Here is a 13,630-nt window from a genome sequence, read left to right as displayed (position 1 = left end):
CTAAGTAGGTAAAATTATGTTATTTCTTTCAAACATACACTTGGTTATTTATTCTTTAAAATCACAGTATGTGGATTTGAAGATATTTCCAAGGATCCCTTCATAGCAGCATAGTAATTAGGATCAGCTTAGATGACCCTGCTTCTGCTTCTGCTTCTCTGATTTTAATTGGAGGCAAACACAGGTATATGTATTCCTGTAAGACTTTTGCATTCAAAAGAGTCCTTGCTGTTTCAACTGACAGGAAAGTAAGGCTGCATCTTTCAGATTTTTTTTATTCCCATGACTAGAATCTTTCTTGAGAGTTCACTGTTATAATGTTCTTAATTTGTGTTTATTTTTAAAAAAAATATTTATTTGTCAGAGAGAGAGAGAAAGTACAAGCAGGGGGAGAGGCAGGCAGAGAGAGAAGCAGGCTCCTTGCTGAGCAAGGAACCTGATGGGGGATTCAATCCTAGGACCCTGAGATCATGACCTGAGTGGAAGGCAGATGCTTAACAGACTGAGACACCCAGACATACCTTGATTTGTATATTTTGAACTACATCTTATATATGGTCCTTTAATTTCTGCATTAGAAGGACAGAGAAATTTCCATGTATTTTAATTAATTTTAGTTTTGGGAAGCTATTTTGGTTCAACATTGAAAATCAGGGTGGATGCTTATTTCTTAAAACAAGATTTTTACCACTAGGATTGGCAGCAAGTGAATTCAGAGTAAGATATCATTTTGCCTCATGAAGAAGAAACTGAGAAAAAGGGGGTTATATAATGTTGGCACTATTTAAAAAAGGTTGGGTCCTTGGAGACATAGCTTTATATGATATTTTCTTTTCTTTTCTTTTCTTTTTAGATTTTATTTATTTATTTGACAGACCACAAGTGGGCAGAGAGGCAGGCAGAGAGAGAGGGGAGGAAGCAGGCTCCTGCTGAGCAGAGAGCCAGATGTGGGGCCCGATCCCAGGACCCTGGGATCAGGACCTGAGCCGAAGGCAGAGGCTTTAACCCACTGAGCCACTCAGGCATCCCTTATCTGATATTTTCTATTTATAGCTCTATCTCTATAAGATCAGGACAACACAATGACATAAATTTTTGATCAATATTGTGATTAATTTGCATACATCATATCAAAATGTAAAGTTAACTTATCCCCTATACTTCCAGTCCAGTCCAATGGTCTTTTCTTTTCACATGTTGCTTTATCAGTAATAATTACTAGCGTCAATCTGTATGGCATTGAATCTGTACTTATAAATCAGAGACATCTCACTGATTTTCTTTGGATTATATTTACACATAGAAAAAGGTGTGTGCATGTATTAGGGAGGCAGTTGAAGTTTGTCAAACTAGAACTGAATCTGGTACTTTGGAATTAACACAGTTTTTCTTAGCAGTCAAGGGATTCTTCCTGCTATTTTGGCTGTATGGCAACCTATATACTTACATAATCTGAGATTTTTGATCACCAGTTTTTTAGGGGGTGATGAAATGTGGAGGAGAGTTATTTGTATTATACTTTGAGTCTTTCATATTCTTAACAAGAAATGAGTTTTCCTGAAAGTAGAACAAGTGCTCAAAAATATTTTCCATGCATGAAAATGAAAAAATAAATGACTAAAGAAGATGAGTTAATGTGGAAAATTAAACCTATAAGTATTTGTCCTTCTGTTTCTAGGACTTGCCTGGTGAGTCAGCAATAGCTGACTCTTCTCTTCTCCCTTTGTTAAAATTCCAATAAACAGTAAAGAATGAATTTGAAATAAAGCAATGACAAGAAAAAACAAAACAAAACAAAAAGAGATAAAAAACAAATTAACAAAAAACTTGAGTCCAACTAGTAATAAGACACAAAGTAACTTATAAAGGGAGTACACAGAAAGGGAAGACACCATCAGGTACCCATTGAAAGGCTCCTCACATTGTACCTATCTGCTGTCTTTGAAAAAGTCAGTCCATTATCTTCAAATAAATGCCCATCTTATCTTTCCTTGAGCAACAAATGTGCAATGAAACAAATAATCTCTAACAATTGCACAAATAATATACTGAAGTAATTAATTCCATTGAAGCTATTTTTGACAAGGTTAGGTTGAAGACAATTTTATGTTGATGGCTGAAATCCAGAAGGAATAAATAAGTAATGATCGAAGATACTTATTTCCAATCATGACTCAGTATTTGAGCCTGAGAAACAATTCAATGTTCATATGAACAATAGTGTGGAGGAGGTAAGTAGTTGAAGCACATGAAAAGGATATGAAGAATAACAGAAGGCAAAGATTAGTTTTCATATTAATTAAATGAAAGTTGCAAAATTTAAGTTTTGTGTGATTTGCAATTGCTGCCTTGGAAAGTCATGTTTTGGGTCAACATTGGTAGACAAATGTAGTTACCCTTTATATTGACATAATTTAACAGATTTTTAGTGCATGGTGTGATTAAGTGTGCTACATATCAAAATCCTTTCTATCTATTCCCTTAATAATAATAAAGTATATCATGTATGAGTCTCTCTATTTAATAGCTAAGTATTTTCTTTCCTGTAATGTTACACAATACATTTACAAAATATTGTAGAATTTAATATTTTTAATCAAACTCACTATAAAATACATTATATATGTTCTATATCTTTAAATATATTTATAAAATATAAAAATGTAACACAGGCTGCTATAATTCTGTGTGTGTGTGTGATTGTAAGTGTGTGCTTCTTTTGAAGAACTATTCTTCTGGGATTATGCAATCCCTGAGTTTTTAAGGGGAACCCAGGAACTGGGGGATACACATCGATGTACAACATCGTGTAAGTTATATTGTGTGTTGCAAAAAGCCATAAATCTTCAATCATCTTGTCAGTTACTATATCTAACTGCAAATGTGAGTTTCTATAGTTCTGTTACATGTTCTCTTATTAATGATTTTAGTATCTGCTGAGTGGAGAGCTGTAGATGTAGTGGCTGACTAGGTAGTACAATTGACATAAAGCTGCAAAGTCATGGGTTAAAGTACTTTACAGTGAAAGTATAAAAAACTGCCAACCAACAATTTTGTTAGTGGACATGTCTAAGTAACAATTAATCCAAGATCCGTTTTCATTTATTTTGTTCATATTTAGTAAATGTAATTTAATAATTAAATAAAAATTCATCTAAACACAGAATATTACTTCAATCAGTAAGACAGTTTTGGAGCAAAGCTTGTAATTTCTTCATAAGAAATTATGTTCAAAATTTGTACATGATTCTTAAACACCTAAATGTTTTCCTTGATTTAGCTTTTGATCTATGATAGAAATCTCTATCTGAAACATTTCAAACACTTTATTTATTCTTAAATTTATTTATTTATTTATTTGACAGAGGGAAAGAGAGAGAGCACAAGTAAGGGGAGTGGCAGACAGAGGGAGAGGGAGAAGTGGGCTTGCCACCAAGCAGGGAGCCAAATGTGCTGTTTGATCCCAGGACCCTGGGATCATGCATGACCTCAGCCAAAGGCAGACACTTAACTGACTGAGCCACCCAGGTTCCCCGTTCAAGCCCTTTTAAAGCCCTTGTATTAGTATAACAGAATATAATTAAAAAATCAGCCAAATTTCTGGCCGTAAGTGGTTAGTAATTTTCAAAGATTTATCTAGTTATATTTGCATCTAATGATATTTAAAAAAAATGAAAACAAATCAAAATGAAACATGTCTGTCTAACCTTAAAATTCTCTAGAAAACTAGGTTATGTTATATAAGACTTACACTTAATTGAAGCTTAACTTTAGCATATTTCCCCCTTTTAAATCTCTTACCAACTTTCTGTGTTTCTGACAATCAAATATCACTAACTTGAAAATTATAACATGCATTACAGAAATTAAACTGAAGCAAGACAAAGAATTTTCTTTCTGGTTTTCTTTCTGTTCTCTGTGTAAGATCAATCATTCCCCTGAAGAGAATAAATTTAAATCAGCATTGCTAGATTTGAAACTTTGTTGGTATTGCCACACCTTTTATATTATGCTTTACATTGGAGATTATTTTCTTTTGCTTTCTCAAATTTAGTATTTTAGAGGTACCCCTCCAAATATCTTGTTAAACTCTTTATCTTAAGCATGATATAATGATGATTATGATAAAAAATTGATGTTAACTTCTTGCTAGCCTTTTTTGTTGCATTATAACAAAAAAGCTTTTTATGTTGTTCTTAAATGACTTCTCTATTTATGACTAAAGCTTGCCATCTAGTGGGAATACTGAAACAAGTAGAAAATTTTGCTAGTTTTTCTGAAACCGAGTTTTAAAGGCTATATCTAATTTCATTGGTTTTACTGGATTTATCAGTCTATTTTAGTAGTATTTTCATAGATAAATCAGTTATCTAACTTAGTCAAAGTGGGTCTATTGATGTGTCTCCATAAAAATAACCTGGATGAATTTATTAATTTTTAAATACATTTGAAAACACTGAATCTGACTTGAAAACAGCATATTTCAAATATGAAACTAATTTTATCTTGTCTATATTAGGAATTTAACAAGCCTTCAAGTTAATCTCTCACAGGAAAGTCTTTATCACTTCCTTCTTCACCAGATAGCTTTCATGAGAGTACATGTAAGACACCATTTTCATCTATACACATTTACACAGTAAAAATCAACTGATGAGGAAAATAAACTGGGATTATAATTCTTCATGGTGTAGCCTAAATATCAAGCCATTTCTTTTTACAAAGTTGTGGGTTTTTTTTAAATTATGTTTTACAAACAAATCTATTCTGTCATATCAAAAGATGACTTTCCTTCAGGTCATTTGATTAAATGTAATGTGTTTGTTAAGAAAGGCAAAGTTCCAAAGGCAAGTGAAACAAAAGTGAAAAAATGAACTTTTGGGACTTCCTCAAGATAAAAAAGCTTCTGCAGAACTTCTCAAACTCAACACTCAAAAAAAAACACAAATGACTCAGGCAAAAAATGGGCAGACAACATTAACAGACACTCCTCCAAACATGGAGGAATAGCTAACAGACACATGAAAAAACGCTCAATATCACTAGCCATCAAGGAAACACAAATCAAAACCACAATGAGATACCACCTTACACCAGTTATAATGGCAAAAATGAACAAAACAGGAAACAACAAATTTTGGTGAGGATGTAGAGAAAGGGGAACCCTCTTACACTGTTAATGGGAATGCAAGTGGTACAACCACTCTGAAAAATAGTATGGGAGTTCCTCAAGATGTTAAAAATAGAGCTACTCTATGACTCAGCAATTGTACTACTAGGTATATACCCCAAAGATACAGATGTAGTGAAAAGAAGGAATATATGCACCTCAGTGTTTATAGCAGCAATGTCACACAATGATATTGTAGACACATAATAGCCAAAACTATGGAAGGAGTCTGAGATGCCCTTCAATAGATGAATGGATAAAGAAGCCATGGTGCATATATTCAACAGAATATTATTTAGCCATCAGAAAGCTGACATAGATGGAACTGTAGGGGATTATGCTAAGTGAAGTAAGTCAAGCAGAGGAAGACAATTATCATATGGTTTCACCCATATGTAGAACATTAGCAAAAGCATGGAAGACCATAGGGAAAGGGAGGGAAATCTGAATGGGGGAAATCAGAGTAGGAAATTGTTAAGAGTGGGTTAGCATAAGAATGGCCATCCTGAAGGCCAGGAAGCCATTTTACTGAGCATCCCTAACCAGCCCACACAGTGTATGTGACTTGAGATAAGAGAAAATAGTTAAAACCTGAAAAAACAACTTAATCATATACCACCAGGGTGGTTAGGCGATGATGCCACAGGGACCAGATGTTAAAAGAAAAAACAAATAGTTAACTTGCAGAGATCACAATCCTGCAAGACAGGAGTTTCCCTTGGTTTGCAAATGTCCTGGTGATTTACAACAAAAAGGCTATCTTTTCAGTGCCTCAATTTCCAGAGACAAATGGCTCAGTTCCTCAAGGCCTAAGGTCCCCCTCCCCACCATAAAACTGAGGGAGGATGAGGCAGAGGGAAATGTAAATAAAGCTAAGTTTCTTCTATACCTAAATCACACTTAACCGCCAGGATGGCGCCAGGGCACGCCGGGGTGGCAAAAGGTTAAACAAAGTTAAACTGTCAAAGTGGGGTGCAAGATATGTATGTAGCTATGAAAAAGTGCCTTGAAAATGCTATATAAACCCTTGGCTTTGAGTGCTCAGCGTCCTTGTTGAAACCCGCTGCGCCGGGCAGATACTTGGACTCCAGCTAGCTGGAAATAAACCTCGCTGTCTTACTTGCATTATCAAGAGTGTTATCTGTCTGATTGAGGGGTGGTCGACTCCGTACCCTAACAGAGATGAACCATGAAAGCCTGTGGACCCCAGGAAACAAACTGAGGGTTTCAGAGGGGAGGGGGTTTAGGGGAGGGATAAACAGGGTGATGGGTATTGAGGAGGGCACATGTTGTGATGAGCACTGGTTGTTATACATATCTAATGAATCATTGAACACTACATCAAAAACTAATAATGTACTATACAGTGGCTAGCTAAACATAATTTAAAATATTTTTAAAAATTTAAAAATTTTTAAGTTGTCTTATTTCCTGGGCTTTAACTCCAGTTCTGCCATAGTACTTTTAATTCTCATCCTTGGAGGCTATTTAAGAGATGCCAATAGTGATGGTAAATCTTACTGTATTTTCTGGCATCTATGGCCTGATTGAGGAAGTAAAATAGGTAGATGACTGGAAGTAGTAAAGTGTCTATAATAGTAATCTGAGCACAGAGCCATTAAGATAAATTAACAGTCAATTGTATGGAAGTCTCAGGAAAAGATGACAAAGGGCAAGAAGGTAGAGTGGAAAACTATTCATTCACTGGCAAAAGCAAAAGCAAAAGCAAAATAACATTTTTATTCATTCACACATTAAAAGGTGGAGGTGGGTTGAATAAGACATTTAGTCTTTTCCCACAGTACAAATATTAGTGATACCATTTGGGATAGAAATATCAGAGTACTTTTATAAAAATTAAGACTAATTTTTTTAGAGCAACTTGAGGTTCACAGAAAAATTGAGAAAGTGTAGAGATTGTCCATATACGCTCTGCCTCCACATATGCCTAGCCTCCTCCCTTACCAACATCTTCCACCAGAGTGGGCTGGAGCTGTGTATTTCCCTTCTCCCACACAGGACAGAAGTAGATGGAGCTGTGTTTCACTTTCCCCATTCAGTTAGTCTCTGATAGTCCTCCAGCAGGTTAAGCTCTTGTTAGTTCTTTCCCCCTGAGAGCAGGCCTTGCTAATAAGAATAAAATTATCTGCTGTTATTTCAAAATGGTTCCCCCTGGAGGCAAAAGGGATTTTTCTCCAATATTTACTGTTTAAACTCTTGGAAGTAAATCACAATATTGTGGGTGACGACTTATGCCTGAGACTCTTTGGAATTTTTAGCTCTCTGAATTATGAACACTTAGTCTTCAGGTATTTGTCCCACCCCAACATGGATTCCTATGGTGGTGTTAGCTCTTGAGTCTGCTCTGGCAAGCTGTGACATCCTGTATACATTTGCAAGTTTCTCCAGCCTTGGAATCTATGGTTGGCCCTCTGTCCCTCCCTGTTAGAGAGATGCAAGAAAATTGAATTTTCAGTCTGTTTAGGTTTTAACTTGTTGTTAGGATGAAGTGGCAACTTCTAAACTGATTACATTTGGGACTAGAAACCAGGTCATTGTGATCTTAACAACCATTGTCTCTTCCATGAAAAGAGAGTAGCATCTCATTTTGTTTTTCCAAATTCCATATATTTGGTTCTAAACAAGCATGTTTTGTGAAAATACATATATATGTATACTTATACATTTTCTATTGCCTTTGAATGATAATGTCTGATTCTGATCACTTTGCCATGTTTTATGGAAATGCTGACTTTGAGTTTCCTTTAGTGTTTCCAAAGAAATACCACTATCCAAGGAGGGTGGGCCACAGAAGCAAGATAAATTAAAAAAAAAAAAAATTAAAGAGCCACTTAGCTCTTTTTGATGAGGGAGCAGCAGGCTGGCTGAAGACAAAGCAAAAGCTGGCACCTTGCACCCCCTCTCCACCCACTCCCTTCGGTAATATGTGTGACATTCCTCAGGCACCCCTGACTGCCATAAATGAGAAACATAGTTAACTTGCAGAGATCACAATCCTGCAAGACGGGAGTCTCCCTTGGTTTACAAATGTCCTAGAGATCTACAAACAAAGAAGTTACCTTATCAATAGCACAATTTCCAGAGGCAAATAACTCAGTTCCTCAAGCCCTAAATAAAGTTAAATTTCTTCTAAACCCAAACCTCACTAACAAAGACGTTTGATAGCAGAAATGTGAATGGCTTGCCAAAAGACAACATTGATCAAGCCACAAGGCCTCCAGTATCCCAGCACCTTGTAGGCCATCTTTAGCATATGAAAGTTCCGTTGAAACCTCCCTTCCCCTCACCTTCCCCCAACCGCAAGGTACATAACCTGCCATCCCTCACAACCCCGGGCAGCCGCTCTTCCTGCCCACGGGTCCTGTCCCCATGCTTTAATAAACCATCATTTTGCACCAAAGATGTCTCAAGAATTCTTTCTTGGTCATCGGCTCCGGACCTCAGCCCACTGAACCTCACCTAGGTTCTAGAACTTCATCATTTTGATGCTAGTTAAATAGAATAATATGTTCATGCTCCCAACCATAGTCTAAGTTATTTAAATAAAAAATAGAAGCTCTAACTCTCACACTATTGATGTTGTATTGAATGTGATTATTTCAAGGGAGAAAATATTTTAAGGCTACAAGTGAAAGATACATAAAATGTTTGGATATTCTTGATTGATTCCTAAGTGCATACTATTTTTAAATGTCTTTTTTCCAGAACCTAGGTAGTAATATTGGATATCATTACTCAGAGTGAGGATATATGACACGAAAGTTGTTTATTTAAGAATGCTTTTATTGATTGTTCTTGTTGGCAATGGATAGATTGATGATAGATAATATGCATCACAAAATCACACATTTTTACCATACACAAAATTATCTCTTTCCTCTCTTTCTCTTCTCTCTCTCTCCCTCCCCAACACACATATGCACTCACACACACTACTTGCCCTTTAGTTATAAGACAGGCAGATGATCCTTAAGAGCAGTCTCTTGCTCTCTCAATTGGTTTATCATTTTTATTTTTTTCTCTTTGCAAAGCATTAGTTTACTAATGTCTGCTTCTTTAAATTATTTTATTAAGATCTGATTACAAAGCCAAAACCCTTTTCTGAAAACCCCATTCATTTAATGAATTCAGGATCAAGTATTTTTAAATTACATCTAGTAGTGGTATTAATCATTTGGCAAGTCAAACTGGGTTCTCAACACTACACTTACTCTGAATGATCTTCCAGTTTTTCTCCTACATGAAGTGCCTGGGTTTGTGACCTTCCAGGTGTAGAATCTGGTAGATAACTATTCAGATAAAAAAGACTTGGTTTTAAGTACGGTGTTTTAATTTACTGTGTGGTATCAGATAAGCCACATAATCTTTTTGAGATGTCTTATCAGCTGCAAAATATATTAATTTACAAGATCGTTACAAAGATAAAGTGAGATAAGAATGTGGAAGTAGGTTGTAAATAAAGTGTTGTACAAATAATGAAGTATTTCTGTTTCTCTGTTACATTGAGATTTGGCACTAGTCTCTAAAGTCATATTTTTTGAAATCTTATTAAAATTTGAGCACTTTTTCAATTTTTTTTATTGTTGTTAACTCATTTGTTTTACCACAGACCAGCGTGCTTTATTTCTCAACAGTCTTGTTTCTTCAGTACATGAATTTAGGTAATTGTATTCTGGAAGAAAGCTCTTATACATAATGAAAGTGTGGAGATCTTATTTACATGCAAAAATCTACTATCATTGCTACCTCTCCCTTTTTCTTTGCAGATTCAGAAACATCCACTGAAACTCAGCTGGGATTATACTGATACTGATTTAATGTCATTTTTCTTCATGCTTTGTTAAATGATGTTGAAGTCAGGTTCATAGAAGACAGTTGGGCTTTAATAGAATAGGTTGTTATTTCACTAATATGATTATAAAAAATGGTCCAAGAGTTAAGAATTTGCATTATGGGGGCGCCTGGGTGGCTCAGTGGGTTGGGCCCCTGCCTTCGGCTGGGGTCGTGGTCTCAGGGTCCTGGGATCAAGCGGTATCTGGCTTTCTGCTCGGCAGGGAGCCTGCTTCCTCCTCTCTCTCTGCCTGCCTCTCTGCCTGCTTGTGATCTCTCTCTGTCAGATAAATAAATAAAATCTTTAAAAAAAATAAATTAAAAAAAAGAATTTGCATTATGCAGAAAATCAGCATTACTATACTAATAAGACAAGTTGCACATGCAAATTTTTTATAACTATTTATGAAACCATTTAATCATTGTGGAAGTAGATAAATACTGCCAAACCTATTTTCTAAGTAGTAACTTACATCATAGGTAGTCTAAAGCAGTGTCAAAAACAGAAATCCAAAATTTTTGCCTTTGCTGATTTTTTTTTAGTTGTAATCCCTAAACATTTTCCATTCAGTGAAAAAAATATCTGTGTTTCAAAGAGAAAAGCAAAACTGAAACTAATACCAGTGACTACAGAATATAGAAGTTCTGAGTTAAGTGAAGTAAATATTTTTCTTAGCAGAATATTGAGCTCATTACTGCCAATTTGGGGATATATGTAAACTGAGTCATGTTTGCTAAATTCTGAGGGATAGCGTTTCTTTAGGAAATGTAGGGTAATATTAGAGGTCAGATATATGCCCCTTGCCTACACACTGAAGAACTAATCTCCCTCAAATTTTCTCCTCACCTCTTTTTAAAAATATATATATTATACATGGGGTGCTTAGATGGCTCAGATGGTTGAGCATTGGCCTTTGGCTGAGACCATGATCCTGGAGTCCTGGGATTGAGTCCCACATCAGGCTTCCTGCCCCTTGGGGAGCCTGTTTCTCCCTCTACCTCTGCCTCTCTCTCTCTGTCTCTTATGAATAAATAAATAAAATTATATATAATTAATATATAATATTATATATAAATAAATAAAATTATATATACACATATATATGTGTATATATATAACACATGTGTGAATCAAACACATACAGAAAGATTACAAATAAGAAAAAAACAATTTCCTACCTACCACACATAGGTTTAGAAACAATATCTTTTTAATCCCTTAAAAATATTCTTATGTGGCTGGGACAAGATGTTGGGAAGTAGGAGGAGGCACCCTTTCAACCAGTACCCTAAAGTGAACTGATTACCTTCCAAAGAACTCCGATCACCCACGAAATCAGCCTGAGATCAGAATTATACACATCTGGATCTCTATGGGAGCAGAAGACACCAGTGGGCAGGTAAAGCAGATTGGGAACGTAGGACTGATATCAGAAGATAAACAAAAGGGGGAGGGAGCCACCAGAGGCGACTCATTGGAAAGTAATATCCCAATAGGAGAGTGCCCTGTGTCTGGGGACCAGCATTAACTCGGGGTCTGGTAGAAAGCACTCAAAAAGAGCAAAGGATCATGGTGGGGGGAAATTGTGGGAATCGGGGTGGCTAGGGACAGGGTCTTAAGTCCCCAGACCCAGGACAGCCACCCCTGGTGCAGAGCCAGAGAGAGTGCAGCGGAGAAACCAGGTCTTGGTCCCTGAGCCACCAGTGCGCCTGAGAGCGCGTGGGGTCCGACTCCGGTGAGGGGCTGGGAGCCTCACCAGCCGGCAGAAGCACAGCCTATTTGCAGTCCCCACATGAGTGCTGTGCCGTGCTATCAGAGTCCGAGTCGTGCCCGGCGCCCTCCCCTGAGAAAGGTGCACACAGGTGCCAGCCTGATGCTCTCAGACCCGGAAAGACCAGGCACTCCCAGCCCGGGTCAGCGGTAAAATCTCAGTGTGCGATCACTGCTTGGAACCTCTCTGGCGATCTGGAGCTGCCCAGACAGCTGCCGCTGCCCTGGTTTTGGGTACAAGCAAAAAAATCCTGCGTCCCCAGGGACCGCTATTCGGAACCTGCTCTTCCAGCAGCCAAAGGGGAATTTATTTGGGCTCTGCAGCCAGACTGAGGCTTCTCTGTGAGAGGCAGGTCAGGGTGCAGTTTGCTTTCCTCTAAACTTACAAAAACCCTCAAAAGCGGTCAAGGCGAGAGAGAAAAAAAAAAAAGTGAACAAACATAAAAACCTCCAGAGAACAAAACCCTGAAAAAACCAGTTTCCTCAGAGCCCACACACTTGAGGGGGCAGGAGGACTTAACTCAGAGAACATCATTGACTGAAAAACCACATGGCAGTCCCCTCCCCCAGAAAACCAACCAGGAAAGAAAAAAAAAAAAAAGACTACAAGAGAAAAACCACCAGTACTTCATAGGACAACTTTTATTTTTAAATCGTTCCCACTATTCTGGCTCATTTTTTTAATAGATAATTTTTTAACCTATTTGCAATCACAGTGAGATGTCCAGTACATCAAATTCCATAATAACCTTCTAACCTGAACTTTTTGATACATACAACTGTGTTTTTCTTTTGCATTTCTATTTTTTAAATTTCTTTTTTTTAATTTAGTTTAGTTTAGTGTAGTTTATTCCTTTGTTATTTTTATTTTCTAATATTCATATAGAGTTAAATTTCAAGGTAATCCCCTTTCCCCAATCAATGCTACCCCTATAGGTAAACCAATTTTTAATCCCCCTTTATCTTAGGAAAGTTGAGTCCTTTAACAAAGATATCAAGATACATCCAGGAAGAATCAAAACAACCTTCCTCACCCACACAGAGAATTTATAACCACTCTCCCATCTTTTTTCTTCCACCAGTGTTTCTGTGTTTTTGTGTTTGTCCTGATAGTATATAAATCTTACACTTGGGGTTCTTTTTGACGAGGTTCTTCCTTTATTTGCATATATATATTTTTTTCTCTTGTCATATACTTTTATCAGTCTTTTTGTTTGTCTGTTTTTGTTTGTATACTTCATAAATCTTACCTTGGGGCCCATTTGGGCTGAACCTTCTCTTTTATCTTCCCTTTTTTTTTTTTTTTCCTACCGCTCTCTCTCTCTCTCTTTTTTTTTCTTTTTCTTTTCTTTTTTCTGTCATTTGGGTGGGGAACCCTGATTGCTCAGAAGCGTTCCATGGTGCACCTTGACAGCACCACACTTGATATATCCAGCTACATACATTCAGTCATCTCTCACCAAAATGACTAGCAGGAGGAATGCCCAAAAGAAGAAAAATAGAGGATGGGCCTTCTGCAACAGAGCTAATGGCTATCAACATAGACAATATGTTAGAAAGAGAATTCAGGCTAACAATTATCCAGCAATAGCTAGGTTGGAGAAAGCCATGGATGACCAAACGGAATTGATTAGAGCCAAACTGAAAGCAATCAGAGATGATGTTCACAATGTTAGGGCAGAGCTGAAAGCTACCAGGGATGAGGTTCACAATGCTCTCAATGAGTTCCAATCTAATCTAAATTCTCTCAAAGCTAGGGTAACTGAGACAGAAGATAGAATTAGTGATCTGGAGGACAAACAGATAGAGAGAAAGGATCAGGAGGAAGCCTGGAACAA

The sequence above is a fragment of the Enhydra lutris genome, unplaced genomic scaffold, assembly GCF_002288905.1.
Source record: "Enhydra lutris kenyoni isolate GAN:26980312 unplaced genomic scaffold, ASM228890v2 scaffoldscaffold67, whole genome shotgun sequence".
Lineage (NCBI taxonomy): Eukaryota > Metazoa > Chordata > Mammalia > Carnivora > Mustelidae > Enhydra > Enhydra lutris.
This window is presented reverse-complemented; position numbering follows the sequence as displayed.